The 12,500-nt window shown below is 38.4% G+C and overlaps 1 protein-coding gene across 3 annotated transcripts in view; it reads right to left on the bottom strand.

The window, feature by feature from the left end:
• The window catches only part of LOC138052977 (uncharacterized), a 31,096-nt gene extending 19,273 nt beyond the window's left edge, over nucleotides 1-11,823 (bottom strand). Inside the window, exons 1-2 of one of the 3 annotated variants that reach the window (XM_068899617.1) lie at nucleotides 11,686-11,803; nucleotides 6,124-6,282 (exon numbers count right to left, since the gene is read on the bottom strand). The gene's annotated coding sequence lies outside the window, so the exon portion shown is untranslated. Of the gene's footprint in view, nucleotides 1-6,123; nucleotides 6,283-6,427; nucleotides 6,461-11,685 lie in introns of all 3 variants that reach the window. The other 2 variants (XM_068899615.1, XM_068899614.1) reach the window with 2 other exon arrangements.
• Between the last annotated feature and the right edge of the window lie 677 nt (nucleotides 11,824-12,500).

Here is a 12,500-nt window from a genome sequence, read left to right as displayed (position 1 = left end):
TAGGACCTGGTCAGAGCTTTTCTCTGTCCTTGTGTGGGCCCATTTCCATCAGTAGGGCTAACGCTCACATGGTTCATATGGGATACAAATCTAGCACTTCACCTTACACTCTGTTCAGTTAACTCTGTTTAAAATATGAGTGCTACACGGCCAACGTTTCCATAAACGTAACATTTCCTTGTACTTGTACATGTTCATTGCCCTGACTTTAAGATCTTCAGTTCCCACGGCCTGCTCCCGTCTGACCTTGTAGCTCAGTCCGAAGAGCGGCGGAGATCTGACCCGAAAGTCGTGGGTTCAATTCCCACCCTGGTCAGAGTTTTTCTCTGTCCTTGTGTGGGCCCATTTCCATCAGTAGGGCTAACGCTCACATGGTTCATATGGGATAGAAATCTAGCACTTCACCTTACACTCTGTTCAGTTAACTCTACGGGAAAGAATGTTAATCGTTTGTCGTTTTCAAAGTACAACAACGTACTTTTTAGCCAAGAAACCTCCGTCGTTGGTTTTTTAGTTTTGCTGTAATATTTAACTGAATATTTGGATTTCATCTGTCGGGTCAGGAAGCCTTCTTTGTCGGGTTCCTGAGAAACGTATCTACCTTATCACATGAAATTTTCGCGACACTCAGCACGTTAATTAAAAAAAAATCGCGAAATTTAAGTGACGCGAAAATTAAATGTCGCGAAAATAACATGACGCGAAAATTAAGTGACTCACATTGTGTCAATAACGAAAACAGCGACTTTTTTACACACGTTTATAACAATCATTTTGAGTTATTCTGTGGTAATAAAGATTTCCCTAATTTAATATTTGCACAAATTTAGTCGCATTTACCTCTTCGTCGAATTCTAATGCTTAACACAGGAAGTTTTAGTTATTGTGGAAATCTTTCTATATTCGTTAGCAATCATCCTCTCAAATTTCAGAGAAATTGACCGGTCCGCGAATATTTTACGAGTTTTTTTCAATGGGATGTCCAAAGGCCAAGTGGATGTTATGCATAATAGGGGAAGTTCGCGCGATCAAGTTGCGCGTGTGACCCGTTATAAATATTTTTTCACAAAATGTTCCCGATTCGTCAAGTATCACCACAGAAGACAAGAACATCATTTGAAAAGCTTATTCTATGCAAAAAATAGGTTCTGGAGGTAATTTTGAAAGTGGAAATCAAGTTTACGCTGCATGGTATATTATATTTAACTGGATATTTATTTAAGTTAACACAACAAAAAGACGCTTACCTTATTTTGACACGAAAATGCTTTACCATTGCCATAAAAAACTATCCAGTTAAACTCGCAAATTACACAACATGATGAATTCATAAAGGCCACCTTGTCCAGCGAAATATTTTTTGAAACAAACAACATATTTGCTATTAGAGGCAAAAAACCCTTCCTATTTCATTATGTGCGTGAAGACAAGAAACTCAATCGTGTCAAATTACACTCCGTGTCAAATACGCAACTAAATAAATTTCCCACCAGTGTTCAGCATCAAACCCTTTCCTTGAATTATCAAGTAAAAAATGGGCAACAAGCTTTCTTTCAAATAATTTTTGACTAACAAGAATTGGTGAAATTTCCAATTGTTACCAGAAGACTGTGCAGAATTGAGTACAAACCAATTCTCGGTTTTCACATGACGTCACGACCGCCATGTTGGTGCCCTAAACAAAGAAAAGGCGGCCATGTTGGTGCCCCGACCAAATCCTCCGGGAATTTAACTCTATTGTTATGCAAACGCTTCCTTTTGTTTTCGTTGAAAAACATGGCTGTTGATCACGTGAGTGAAAACCAGCAATAAGCCATGCCAGATAACAGGGTTCACAGATCCAAGTTTTTCAATTCCTTTTCTGTCTTTGTTAAACCCATATGTTACTAGAGAATTTTCCATTTGATTTCAGTGTTGTACAAAACACCACACTTGTACAATATTAGGACAACAGCTCACTTTGATTACCGCTCGACGGGCGACAGATTGTTGTCGAAGTCCATTACTCGTCGATTTTAAGATTTCACCGCCTGTCTTGTTCAGTATCCAATTGACTTGCCATTATTGAGCTTCATAAGGGTATATTTTGTTCAAAGATCCACTAAAACGCCATTCGCGTTACATGACTTTCGACGCCATTGCCGGTTACGTTAATCGTTCTACTGTGTCCACAAGCGAAATATACGCATTTCCCACTACTCTCTCGATCCTAAGAAAATACGCGCAGAAGGCTCTATGCACAAAGACACCACTTAGCAGGGGAGTGACAGGGAAGACTTTTGTCGACACGGTAAAAACAAGCAAACAAAGAAATTAAATAAAGTAAAACGAACTAGACGCTCTAAGAGCGTAAACTGGGTTGCCTATGGTACGAAGGGACTGAGTTGGGTAGTACTAAACTGCAGCATTAAGACCATTTAAGGGGTCACCCGACAAAGGCCCTTTGGCTCCCATGTTCATACGAAGAAACAAATCCTTTTCTGAGGTTAAAAACCTGGCTACCGGCCTATTAATCATTTGTCAGAAAGAAGAAATTCCTGTCATCTTTAGAAAAAATAGACACGCATTGCTTACGTGTGGTAATGAAGTAACACAGCACTTTATTCCATATTGCCAACTGAGCTGCGTTTTGTCTTCCAGGAGATTCAAGTTGTCTTTGCCTAATATGTAGGTCTAACTGAGTACACGATATTGTTTTGGTATTGTACTGATATCATTGTAGTGCCATGGTAGAAGTCTTAGATAAATAGCCCCCTGAGAAGACATGTGGTTACTAGCAAAGTACTGAATCCAGAAAGATTGAACAAAATAAAATGGAATCGAGAAACATTGGCTTCTGGGTTGACATGTTGATCATTTTTAAGTTCCTTCACAACTTCTTTTAATCACAAGTGTTAGCGTGCACTCTGGGCACCTGACAGGTTCACTGTAGTTATCCCTAGGGGTCCGGCGGGGTTAGTATCTGGATGGGCGACCTAAAAGATATACTACTTGGTAACAGAAGCATTAACGCTCTCAAATGCGAACCAAGCAAGGTACAGATTTTGTTAGCTTGCTTTATGCAAAACAAATATTGATGCAAAAGTAAATAAATATTGACACTCAGTTTTTAGGAAGAGCAGAAGGAAGTTTTCAGGACGGTCGATCGAGAATAAAATATTTTGCCATCGGTAACAAAATTTACGACATGAAAACAACATTAATTTTGAACCACGAATATAAAAAGTTACCATCAGCGAAAAACATTTTGGGAGATTTTTGTTAAGTTGAATTTTGTTATTGTACTTTTGGCTGCACCGAGTAAATCGCACATCGAATTCAGCGGGCGCCGTGATCAAGTTACCGTAGCATGTTTACTCGCGAAACAGTGAAGCATCTGTGTCAAATGATGGCAAGATACCGGTTTTTTGTTTTTATTAGTTTTCTTTTTCTTTCAAGTGTTATAAATTTTGACAAGAAATGTACGAATTCAACACAAAGATCACAATCGCTCAACTCTTGAGGTTGACCATTGTTTCTGCAAAGTCAAAAATTTACTCTCCAAGACGAGGTTATTTATCACCAAGTAATTCCATCGTTTTTGGGAATAGCAGCTACTTTATTTATTATTTCAGTATCAGCGTCACAATTTTTTGCCGATTTTGGGGCTCGTTTTGTTGAAACTCAAGCACGCTTCCAACAGGCCTGTTTATTTTCGTGACTTATGCGCTACCACAGAAAATCTCCCCGTATCACATTTCAACACATGTATGCAAATTTGTTAAGCTCGAATATTACACAACATGATAAATTTACAAAAGCTGGAAATTTAACAGAAATCTTTTCCAGCGAAACATTTATTGAAACAAACAACATATTTGCTATAAGAGGCAAGAAACCCTTCTTATTTCAGTTGTGTGCTTGCAAAGGAAGCACACAATCACATATGCAATTAAATCAATTTCTCACAGTTCACATCAAACCCTTTTCGCAAGAACCTTGACCGTAAATAATAAAGCACAAAAGAGACAACAAGCTTTCATTCAAATAATTTTTCACTGTGACGTCACATTTCCAATTTTTTTTTCACCTTTGCTGAGTTGTGTCATAAAATGAATGTAACTTGCCAGACAACTTAGCTGCGACTTCAGTAAACACAGTGATGCATTCAAGGCGTTCGATTCCTTCAATGTTTGTTAAAGCCATAAAAGAATTGCCATTTGACTTCAGTGTTGTATGTAATACCAAGTTAAAGCTTACTTGATATCCAACGGCGAAAAATGAAATTGTTATCAAAGACCATTACTCGTCGCTTTAAAGATTCCAGATATTTATTTTTCATCGCCTAAGTTGTTTATCCAATTGACGTTCCATTCTTGAGCTTCATAAGGGCATATTTTGTTTAAAGATGCTCTAATACGCCATTCGCGTTACAACGACTTTCAACGCCATTCCAGGTTAGTAATTAAATGTCCTCCCGTGTGCACCAGAGAAATCTACGCATTACCCCAGCCCCTTCAAACCTAACAAAACACACACAGAAGACCCTGTGCACAAAGACACCACTAAGCGGGGTAGTGACAGGCAAGACTTTTACCGACATGGAAAAAAATTAGAAAACGACGAAATGCAACTCAGATTCCGACAGGGTTTGGCAACCCAGTAATGAGTTCAAAATGAAACGGATAACATTATGGACTCAAACTTTCCGTAGCTCACTGAAATGCACAAACGTACTGCTTTAGGTAGCTTTCTTTCGGTAGTAACCGTTCATTAAGTCAATTTGTATCATTTATGTCTTCGGATACCGCACAATTGACTCTCATTCCGTTTTCGTTTTTGAGCATAAGTATACTGATTTGGTTTGAAATTCTTTGAAATTCTGTCATATTTTTGCTCTACTACTACCTTTTAAAAGCGTGCTCTTGAAATGAAACGGTACGCCAAGTCGTACATGCATTTCAATGAAACTGACGTGCGTTTTGTAATGTAAACAATCACAAAAATAAGTCTCGATACCTTTCGCATTACAGTGGAGTACATTTCTTGCACCTAAAATATTAACTTGTCGTGTGAATCACAATCTACTTTGACAGAAACCTGAACATATTTAATATCGTATTAATTTCAGTCTTGAAATCGTGATAGAAAAGTCATTTGCATAAACCAGTATGCATTAAACTGTGTTTGAATTGAGGAATATATACTTCACTTGCGGATTTTTGCCCTCAAATACGATTTTCAGTCACTTTTAATACTTCTGAAGGATAACTTCGCAATTTTTAAAGCTTTCCAAGCGACAAGCCGAAAATTTGTCAGTTCGACGATTCGGCATGAATAATAAGCATCAGTTTGCGTTCAAATTTCGCGTCATTTAGCTCGCTCAGGTTACAAACATTTCTGATATTTTCGGAGGGAAGCGTTCCGAGTTCGAGCATGAGACTTTACACAGAAAATGACTAATAGCAATATTTGCGTTTTGTAATGTAAACAATTGTTAAACGATAAAAATTGTAGCTACGATTATTTCATGGCGGTTTACTCTTTAGTATAGTTGCGATCAGAATGTGTCTTCTCCTAAGGTCATGAATTTGGCTTGGAACAGATGTCGAGAAAGGTGTTTGGTGCGCTAGGCCAACTAAGTTTTTCATTGGGAATGTTTTAATACGTTTTTGGTGTCATTACGGTTATTCGTGTTTCACTCAGTGATGTTTTTACCCTAACGAAGTCTTTTACTGTGTTTTTGAATGCAACTTATTTTTAGTTCACCTCTGGGCCTTTTTTTAACTCTTTCTGTCGGTTCCAGATCACATTCATGACAACAGCGGTCTTTTTTGGGTTCTCAATAAGTGTTTTTAATCTATATTCTAATATTTCTAAGTAATTAAAAATAACACCTGTAATTGTAGTTATTGTCCTGTTCTGCCTGGAACATGTATGCCAGATAAAGTTATGGAAAAGGCGGCGCTTCACGCTCGTCCTTTCCTCCTTTTTGTCTATTGTTTAACTGTGTTATGTAATAATCGTAAATCGCCATTTTCTCCGTAAATTTGCTGTGTAACTTGGTTCTAGTTATTGTAACTCGTTCCTTGAAATTTTTGTAACTTGTCGTACTCCGTTCGTGCTAGTCTGATGTTGACAAACCTGTAAGATCTCGTCGAGACAAACGACTTTCTTTGTTGTGGTAAAAATATGTTAATGTGCTGACGCGCAGGCGTAGTGCAACTTGCAGTCGTCATTTTGACGTGTGATTGGCACTTGATTGTTCAGTCAGATTAGGAACATATAAATAGAGCTGTATACCTAACAAATAGAGAGTTAAGCAAGGACTAGTCGAAGATCGACCCGAGAAGACCAATAAAGATAGGAAACAGCTGGAGTGTTGAGGAGTCTAGACTTCCCCCGAAAGATTATCCTTCAACACAATTACAAAAATAAGTCTCGATACCTTTCGTATTGCAGTGGAGTACATTTCTTGCACCTAAAATATTAACTTGTCGTGTGAATCACAATAAAAAAATCTCCTTTGACAGAAACCTGAACATATTTAAGAGCGACTTCCTGTAAATACTACGGATAGGTGTGCAAACTGCAAAAATCGAATTCCCTCAAACTTTTTCACAAGGAAGCCCTCTGGAAACTATTTAAGAAAATGCAACTTCTAGTTCGTTTAGATTTATATTTTTCAAGTAAAGCGATTTTGTAATTTTTACCCTTGGGAAGCCCTCGAACCACTGAAAAATGTTCTTCGTATTTGTGAATCGTGTAAGAAAACTAAAACAAATATCAAAACTATTTCGATATTACACAATTCAATGACCCTTCCTTTACAAAGTACCGTTATTAGAATTGGAAAAGATTCAAACCTGAATTTTTTAAAAAAATTTCAAATTTACCCTCCTCAACAGCATTATCAGAAAGCTCGATTTCGGCAAATTTCAACGGCAAACCTCTCTACCTGGTACATGGATTGCACTGTAAAAATGGTATTCTATAGAAAGAGTAAGGCTTCCTCTATCGTTCTGTGAAACAAAATTTTTGAGCTACTCAAACTGCGAATTTTGACGAGCGAAAATATTTACGGTACTCGTTTGAAGTTTATGACCTTTGAACTTACAGTTGTCTTCTGTTCATGAATACAAAAGCTAACCTAAACAACTGTTGAAGTTTTAGACTGAATGCGACGCTTTCCCCCGTTTAAATGATTTGTAGTTATTCTTTATCTTCTATTCTTTATCGAAAGTAATATTTTTTACGCTGAAAAGGAGTGCTAACTTGTTTGCGAGATATCTGGATGCCGCGTACCGCGCACCGGTGGCTCAGTTGGTTGAGCACCGTGCTGTCACGCGGGAGGTCGTGAGTTCAACTCCGGACGGCCGGAAGTGAATAAATAAATAAATAAATAAATAAATAAATAAATAGATGCCGGTAAGGAGGATTGGACTAGAGGATTACTTTCCAAAAAATACCACCTGACCTTCATGTAGCACAGGTAAATCTTTTAAGTCCTTATTGTTGCCTGGATTCTCTTGAACGACTGTAAACACAAGAGAGTTTTTTGCAACGGTAAATGATCTTGCACTGTTAACGATCAGGTCAACTGTCTTAAAGTAAAATGATATAAGCTTGATAAAAAGTATGGTCACTTTGTTAGCAGCTCAGAAAAACGAAAACGTAAAAACGAGGCTTCTGACGAGTTCTTAGGGGAGGCTAAAACTGTCTTTAATAGGATAATATCTTTATAACTACTCCTCAAATTTACGTGCTCCGGGTCAATAAGTCACAATAATAATGGCGGCCAGTAATAAGCAGGGACTATGGTGACAATCCCATGACTCGAGAAAGTCTCCAAGTAAGGACAAGTGGGGAGCTTTTCGTCGCCCCTTGATGTTTCTCATGTCAATATCAAAATGTTCACAAATCGAACGGCCGGACCATAGCTACACTCAGCTCCCGCAGTTTACCTGAACCATGCATGTCACATAGATAGAAAACGTCCAAAACAATTGGGTCAGTCTCAGTGCCACCTCGTCTAAGACCATGGTGCGCACATTTTCGTGCGCGAGTTCCTCTTCAGCTGCCATAACGTCTTCGTCTTGTTCAGGTTCCTCTCCAAACGTTGGTTGTATAGATGTGTACCAGCGTCACTGTGCTTTGCAAAATCACCTGTTCTACGGGAAATGCGAGTTTCTGCCTGTTAGAGAGACTCTCATGGACAAAGCTAAAGTTCTCTATCACGATAAACTAGTGTACGAGGCCAGTGCTCTGCCTCTTGTAAGAAGTTAACACGGTTTAGTGAAGCTCAGAGGTGGTATTTAGAAAGCAAATTTAAAGTTGGACAAGAAACAGGACTGAAACTTGATCCAGTGGATTTGGCGCGGGACATGCGTTATGCACGGAACCAACAGGGGGCAAGACTGTTCACAGTGGATGAATTCTTGACCGCGCAGCAAAAAAAGTCGTAATTTTCAAGAATAGCCTCCAAACTGCGGCACTCGCATTCAGACGACCCAGAATCTGAACAAGACGAAGACGTTTGTCTGAGCTGGTAACAAAGTGACCATACTTTGTATCAAGCTTATACTATTTTGCTTTAAGACAGTTGACCTGGGGCCGGTTGTTGGAAGCCTGGTTAGCGCTAACCGTTGGTTAAGAGGTATCAAATCCTATACGTTTCCATGGTATTTAACGCTGGTTAGCGCTAACCATGCTTCGAGCAACCCGGGCCTGATCGTTAACAGTGCAAGATCAGTTACCGTTGCGCAAACCTATCTTGAATTTTGCGCTGTGCAGCCGTTTGTGACTCGCTGTCTTAATATAGTGATGTTTACAGTCGTTCAAGAGAATCCTGGTAACAATAAGGAGTTAGAAGATTTACCTGTGCTACATGATGGTCAGGTGGTATTTTTGGAAAGTAATCCTCTAGTCCAATCCTCCTTACCGGCATCCAGATATCTCGCAATCATGTTCTTAGGCAATTTTGGCCTGTGATAAAGTTCAGTAGTCATGATTAAATCTCCGGTACGTTAAACTTTCTTCCTGTTTCGTTGCTTTGGTTTGATTCACAAGAGATATTAACATTTCGGAAAAATACCAAAATACCAAACGGATTTCGAGTCGCATGTAAGCCCGACAAAGGGGAGGGGGGGGGGGGGAGCGGAAAGGGGGCATGTAAAAATGACCTCGAAATATCTTTGCCACATTATCCAATTTTAACAAATTGAACATGGACTTGCATTGACGCACGTGCCACCAACGATTTGAGAATAACTGCAGGTGACCACTGTAACGAGAGTTTCAAAATTTTGTAAACCTATTTCACAAGAGTCTTTATCAAGTACAGGGTCTCAAAACATTGTCATGTCAAAAGATATAGTAAGTATATTTTGATGACTATTATCGTCACGCCATCTTACCGCTATCACACCCGGTGTGACGCTGCTGAGTAAATCAAGCCATGCATGTGGACTGTAAGTCAAAAACTGTATGTTGTTTTGAATCTGAGAAAATTACCATTTTGTTTTAATGGGAACACTAGAGTCCTTGCAGCAAACGAAATAGAACTTAGATGGAATAAATTTAATACAGTATTCACAAATTTCCGCTTCAGTAAACAAATACGCACGTATAAGTTAGCACTCCTTTTCAGCGTAAAAAATATTACTTTCGATAAAATTGCCCGCACAAGATAAAGAATAACTACAAATCATTTAAATGGGGGAAAGCGTCGCATTCAGGCTAAAATTTCAACAGTTGTTTAGGTTAGCTCTTGTATTCATGAAGACAACTGTAAGTTCAAAGGTCATAAACTTCAAGCGAGTACCGTAAATACTTTCGCTCGTCAAAATTCGCAGTTTGAGTTGCCCAAAAATTTTATTTCACAGAACGATAGAGGAACCTCACTCTTTCTATAGAATACCATTTTTACAGTACAATCCATGTACCAGGTAGAGAGGTTTGACGTTGAAATTTGCCGAAATCGAGCTTTCTGATAATGCTGTTGAGGAGGAGGATAAATTTGAAATTTTTTTAAAAATTCAGGTTTGAATCTTTTCTAATTCTAATAACGGTACTTTGTAAAGGAAAGGGTCATTGAATTGTGTAATATCGAAATAGTTTTGATATTTGTTTTAGTTTTCTTACACGAGTCGCAAATACGAAGCACATTTTTCAGTGGTTCGGGGGCTAAATTACAAAATCGCTTTACTTGAAAATTATAAATCCAAACGAACTAGAAGTTGCATTTCCTTAAATAGTTTACAGAGGGCTTCCTTGTGAAAAAGTTTGAGGGAATTCGATTTTTACATTTTGCACACCTATCCGTAGTATTTACAGGAAGTCGCTCTTAATATCGTATTAATTTCAGTGTTGAAATCGTGATATATAGAAAAGTCATTTGCATAAACCAGTATGAATTAAGCTGTGTTTGAAATGAGTATTTATTACACATAACATGAGAATTTTATTCCATAAAGCTCATTTGTACAAATCTATACGCTTTATTTTCACATGTGAAAAAGACCTATACAGCCAATCAGAATGGCGTACAGCTATTTCACATGTGAAAGTATAACCAATCAGCGATAGCGTAAAGGCGTTTCCATGCCAATCACTCGTGCATCTCGTGCAAATCGTGCAAATCGTGCAAATCGTACTTTGTTATTGAATTAAATTAAATTTGCATTTGGTTCTATTGTTAGTGAGTTTTTGTTTCTAATTCGCGTTCAGAAAACTATTTTAATGAAAATTCTCATGTTATGTGTAATAAAGAGTTTACGACATAGAAAGTGCTTTGTACGGGGTTTTATTCACTCGTTGTTTGTGTCAAAAACCCTCACTCGCTCGTTCCTCGCTCGTTCGGGTTTTTGACACAAACAACTCGTGCATAAAACCCCGTACGCCGCACTTTCTATGAAGTAAACTATTTATACTTCACTTGCGGATTTTTGCCCTCAAATACGATTTTCAGTCACTTTTAATACTTCTGAAGGATAACTTCGCATTTTTTAAAGCTTTCCAAGCGACAAGCCGAAAATTTGTCAGTTCGACGATTCGGTGTGAATAATAAGCATCAGTTTGCGTTCAAATTTCGCGTCATTTAGCTCGCTCAGGTTACAAACATTTCTGATATTTTCGAAGGGAAGCGTTCCGAGTTCGAGCATAAGACTTTTCTGTAGCAATATTTGAAGAATATGAAGTAAAAAAACATTAAGAATATGGTACCAGGTCAAATATCCATTTTCCGCCACCATGTTATGCGGCCTTTGATGATGTTCTTTAAAGAGCTTATAAAATCACAATTTTAACATTTCCGTAAAAAGTATCGAAGTAGAAATGGATAAGAATGGTTGTTCTTATTTTGTGTCAAGTTTGGCGCCAACTGAATTCATTTTAAGACTTCACCGATGCTTGGTTCTCGCAGCAAATTTTGGGCAATTTGTCAAACAGAAAACCGCACTTTAACCGCGTTTTCAAATTTTCGCAAATTTCTCAAAAAATAAGAATCGCTGAAATGTGGTTTTTGAAAATAGTTCACTAAAGGGTATCTTTGGGCAAAATATGAGCTATCCGCCAAAATGGTCGTTGACGGACGATTCTCGATTCTTACAGGCAGCTATTCTTAAAAGCGTAAACTGCCTCAATTGGTCGGTTAGAAACAAAACACGAAAGTGCGAGAAGTAACTGTTGTAAGAATTAAAACCTCACCTCAACTCACAGAACTTTATTCTTCACAGATCATCGTCTGCAAACACGAGGCACCCGAGCATTTCGTTCGCCCTCGCGAACTATCGGCAAATCATCGTACTGCCTGCAGAGTCCGGACTTTGGTACTCTTTGTATGCGGATTGGCTCCTAAGTGTAGTCTATTGTTACATTTCTCATCTTCGGAAAAACTAAGAAGATGGCGCATGCGCAGTAGTCACAAAAACGAGTTGGGGCTTGGGTCGACCGTTTTTCATACGGATTTGTTTTCGTTGTCCCGACTATCTGGTAGTCTGGAACAGGCTAGTAGAAAATATGATGAAGATGTCGTATTAAATTTTCGAAAATCTTAAGTTTTTTTGAGGAAAGATATTGTCCCATGGAATTTCCAACAGAACTTTTCGACTGTTTCGTTGAATGGCAAGTGCCCCTGTATTTTCTGGTTTGGAAATCTCGTGTTTTACTTAATAATTATGTCAAACATTTGGGAAGCGTGCTTCATTCGGCTGCTTATTTCTTGTTTATTTCGGCAAGTTAGTTCCCATTTGGATTTAAATCTTTAGTTGTTAATTATTTTCTTTCATTAACTCTTTCTCTATGTTGTTTTGGGCTGGTCCGTGGAGTGGGTCCGAAGGGGTGGTCCCTTGGACTGGTCCGTAAAGCAGTCCGTGGAACCGGGTCCAAAGGGAACTTAAGCACATGCGTTTTTGAGACGCGGACGGCAACCCTTCCCTTCTAACTTGTCTTCACAAAACCACATTTAAGTATCTTTTCCCCATTAGAGATGATTAGTATAATCAGGCTCCTGGTATAATAAT

The sequence above is a fragment of the Montipora capricornis genome, chromosome 6, assembly GCF_036669925.1.
Source record: "Montipora capricornis isolate CH-2021 chromosome 6, ASM3666992v2, whole genome shotgun sequence".
Taxonomy (NCBI): domain Eukaryota; kingdom Metazoa; phylum Cnidaria; class Anthozoa; order Scleractinia; family Acroporidae; genus Montipora; species Montipora capricornis.
This window is presented reverse-complemented; position numbering and strand designations above follow the sequence as displayed.